This window comes from Anser anser (assembly GCF_964211835.1).
Source record: "Anser anser genome assembly, chromosome: 3".
Taxonomy (NCBI): Eukaryota; Metazoa; Chordata; class Aves; order Anseriformes; family Anatidae; genus Anser; species Anser anser.
Window position 1 is genome coordinate 88,646,497 of NC_139722.1, and position 4,877 is coordinate 88,651,373.

The window sequence follows — 4,877 nt, forward strand, 5'->3', positions numbered from 1 at the left end:
CAAACTCAATGCTCATCCTCAAATCCCACCTGCTGACCGTCTGTTGAGTTTGACTGTTATAATTCCAAGTCTGAGGACCTTTCGATTCCTTCCCCTCTGCATTAAAAGTTTTCAACACCAAAAGCACTTGATACAGACTGAAAGAAGTCTAGCAAGCTTAAAACAGCATGAAAATAGCTGTAATTGGACATACAGCGAATGCAGGGAGTACATGAAGATTTTAAGAACTAGGATAACTAGAAGTTGGATATTTGATGCTTTGGTATAGGATGCTAACCTTATAAAGCAGACGGTTTCATCTTACAATCTTACATTTTTCTTGGGTTCTGAAACACAGATTTAAGCCTCAGAGGAATAATACAAGTCAGCATCTTGGATGATCTCTCTCTGTAGACCCTGTAGCCAGCTTGAAGCAGGCTGCCCACACCTGTGTCTTTTACCAAATGCCAGATACGATCAAATGTTAATTATGAAGTACTGCAGCAAATTATGTATGAAATTATTTTTTTTTCCACCAGTCAAATTGAATCCATTCTACTGAATGCATGAAATGCAAGTATGAGGTTTTTTTTGTAATCCTATCTTGGATGGTATGGCTAAAGACACAATTAAGATGTACTGGTTTTGAACCTCTCTCGTACACTTGCTAAAGTAATATAATCTGTGAAACTAATTGCCAGAGGACATGAACTGTAAAAAGTGCCTGAAAATTGCTATACTAAATGGGTTTAATTGCATTAAGCCTTCAGTTCTTGTGAGAAAAAGCAGTGACTGATACGCCTTTGCTAATGGACTTTGTTCTCTTGTTCTGCTAACCTAGCATTTCTAGATACTATCTTTCAGGTACATAGCTACTGAGTCCTTCTCTCATCTAATTATCTGTCATTTTCCTTTTATTTCTGTTTTTTCATGTCTGACAGGAGACGAACATGGCCTAATGCAAGTACTGGCCTAATGCAATGACATGAGGATCATCCCTACCATTTTTTTGTCGGATTGCTGTTACTAGCCTTTTCATAGTCTTCACAGCTACCTCTAATCCTGAAGTGTTATTTTGCTTCAACAATCATGTTTAAGTTCTACATTCATCAGCCAAACTGAACAGGGTTATATCCCAGCTAATTGGTACTATTTCAACTTATATTCTGTCTAAAGCTCTCCCACAAAGAAGCTTCTTAAAAAAAAAAAAAACAACGAAGTGTTTTATTAAGACTTGAAAACATTACCTTACATATGCGCTTTGCTCTCTGTAAACTGAAGATTCTCCAGTCAGCCTACTGGTAAAAGGGAACACTGCGTCTCATGAAGCAGCTTATTTGCTGCAGCTACTCAACCATTCACCACCACCTTCCCTTGCAATTTTGATGGCTGTGCTCTCTGCATCTCCAGCTGCTGTAGGAGCATTCTGGGAATAATTACAGCAGCTTGACTAGCTTTACCAGAGCAGCTTGACTATCTTTACCAGAACTGACAACTTACAGCAATCAGTCTTCTCACTGCAAGCAACAGGACAGCCCAAGAAGAGGTGCAGGTGGACCACAAAACAAAACCAAGGCATTAACACTAAACATGGAGCCTTGATTTTCTGCTCTGTGACAGAAAGTAACAGTCTAGAGCTGCTTTATTTTGCTCAAGTCGGTCACAGCCAAGAATACAACCATACTAGCTAAAAACAGTTAACAGAAGAGGTGGCCTAGGAACCATGACCTGCATCTCTTTCTCGTCATGCTGGATACCAGCAAAGGAGTTGAGTAAAACCCTTGGCTGCTCTCTACTCCCACAGCAGTGGCATGTAGGCTGCTTTAATTTACTCTGTGCAGGGGGGCAAAAGAGGACTAAATTCTATTCCAGAGGATGATTGTGCTCCCCTTGCCCTTCTGTAACATTGCCAGAGAGTAATAAACCAACATAATATTACATGAAGTGCCACAGGAAAACCTATCTCACATGCTATCTCCTGCCCTTCCTCAGGGAAAAAGAAGTCTGTGTTCTGCAACACATTAAGCAGACATTCTTGCTGCTGTAGTTCCAGTCTCAGGGGAAACGAGTTATCAACTCTAAACCTGTCACTGCACTGAAGAAATATAATCTTAGCATGCTTTGGAACACACTGGTTTGGTGGACGGTTGTAGTTTGGTTTTGTAGCTGCTTTTTTAAAGGAGACCTGCTATCATTACTTACTACACTTGCTACTTTTGAAAAAACATTTGGGGTTTACCAGCCTAAAAAAAATACGAAGAAAGTGGGCAAACACAAATCATCTAAGGGCAAAAATTAAGATCTTCATGCAGCTTCCCTTAGCTAAGAATTAGGCATTTATTTCCACTCTTGGCAAGAATTAAGGAGTGGCAGAGACCTTATATCTTAATCTGCTACTTGTAATTTCTACCAGTAAAACACATACATTTGGAAAAAAAATAGTAACAGAATGCTGGTTGATACATTTCCTCCCTGCTCACATGGCCATTAAAAAGTGTAAAGCAAACACACAACCCTCCCAAAAGCCTATCTGCTGCTTAGTTAATCTCTACCATAATAATAATAAATAAAAAAAAACACCATACTGTATTTTGTCTAAACCATGACTTCCACTTTTAAAGTTTTCTGCGATTTTTAAGTACTTGAAGGCTGCTTCTCCTTTCCAAACAGAGCCACAGGTGTTCAAAGAAACCTGAATATTTAAAAACACCAGGATTTACAATAAATACTGACAAAATGCCAGCAGCTTTTCCATGGCTCTTCTTCCACCTCCTGTTAATAAAGCTCTGCTCTGCAACAGACTTCACCCAGGAGAAAGGCCTTCCTGCCAGCCTCCAACATGGCAAACTGAAGGTTGCAGTATCAAATGAATGCCTGGAGTTAATTCATAATCCTTTGAATTTACTAGGTATTTCTGCCTGGTTTGAAGTAGTGTAAAGAAAGAAATATTCAAATAGGCTTACTTACTCCTTATCAACAGCTCTCTAAAAATCAGGAGAAAGGCAGATTTCAGAGAACTAGGTCAGGAAGGAAGGAAGGAGAGGTAATGCCATATTGTACCATTCAAACACACAAGTAAATCCCCCTCCATTAACTCACCCCTCCTCCTGAGGATCTGGAGTCAAGAATCCAAGGCCAGCCTAGAACTTAAGGCTTCCCAGTCAGTGCACTATGCTACAGCTCTGCCAGCACAGGGGATCAGTACAGTAGATAAATCATTTACTGCATGCCTCTGGAAACCATAGCAAAAAAAGAAAGAAAAAAAAAGGGAAAAAAAAGAATACATAAATAAAAATATACATGCCATTTCACAAAATTGCAAAACAACCTCTGTCCACCAATCTGCCTGCACATCACATCATAGTCTACACCATCCATTTTGTTTCTGCCCATTCCAGCAGTTCCAGGAGTACCTTTTACTCCTACCTCAAGAGACCACAAGAATCTTTTTTCCAGGGTGGAACAGAGCACCCTGCTCCACTCAGGCACAGAAGAACAATTGACAAAAGGGCGTGAAAAAAAAAGTGCTATTTAACTTGTACCACATGAAGGTTCAGCTTCTGGAAAGCTGAAGACAAATACAGGGTAACAACTTTTAGTTTGTCATTTGCAAAGCTCTTGCTTTCCTTTGGTGCTAGCTGCTGCTCTTCATTCGTGGCCAGCTGGGCTCTGCACTGACCACCACCACTAGTTGCAGAAGCAACTGTAGGAGAGCAGATCAAAAGGACATTGGATGGATGTTGGTGTCCTTTCCACCCAAATAAAGTTAATCAAGAGTACATCCCACACAGGTAACACAGCATTCAATGAGGATGTCTGAAGAAGGTGATTGTCCGAGTGAGTTTCTGTCTACCGTTGCATACGCTGAGACCTTTGTGAAAACGAATCTGAGCAATGAAACTATCCAGGTGGTCTGTGTTCCAAATCAGCACCATCTAAATGCAGAACTGTGGAAAAAAGCAGCCTTCTCTCAGCATCTCCCTTCCCTGCACTGCTATCCTTCAACACAAGGCAGGCAAGAAACACAGGCTCCCTCTTCCACTTTAGATTTACAAGGCACCAAGCACTTCACTGAAAAAATTAGAAAGAACACAAGGGTAAAAAATAAAAATAAAAAAATTAGCTGTCAACTGTGAACAAATAAGCTTAGATATATAATCAGAAAGACATTTATAGAAGAAAACCAAGAAACAGCTACAAAGGAGTTCATTTAAAAATAAAAACAGGATTTAAACAACCTACTCATTACCCAACTTCCACTTTAAAAAGCATCAAAAGTATGTCAAACCCTGTTTTCTTTGGTTTTGAGAGCAAATGGTTATTTGAAGAAAGTAGGGCAATGATACTAACAAATACTTCTTATATTCAGTTTATTTTTATATGCAGTAACTGCTTAAAATCACAAAAAGAGGTCAAAGAGCCTCTCTCAAAACCCTCTTCCCTTCTTAATTACCTTTTTTTGGTGACTTGACCACTTACACTAGATTTACAAATTCAGCTTACATTCTTACATTTCTAGTATGAAAAGCACCATAACAACTCTGAAAAACATTTTGTACCATCTTTACACACAGTCACAGAAACAGAAAAGCTCCTTTGTCCCCCTCTGGAGGTCTGCATGCTGGTAGCAATTACAGAAACATGAACTCTGCTTGTTTTCCCTCCTCCCCCCAATTTTACACAAGGTTCAGGACTTCAGACAAACTTCCACTGATGATGTTGACAGAAGTTCTTCCATTGACTTCAGCTGGGAACAAATCAGCCTTTTACTGAGCAGGCTAAGTGCTGAATATCTTCATTGTCTACAGTTTCTCAATTTTATCAGCTACTACAGGAGGTAGAAACTACTTGAAATAAAACTCTTTCCTAGAGTTAAAAAAAGAAAATCAAGAAGAAAG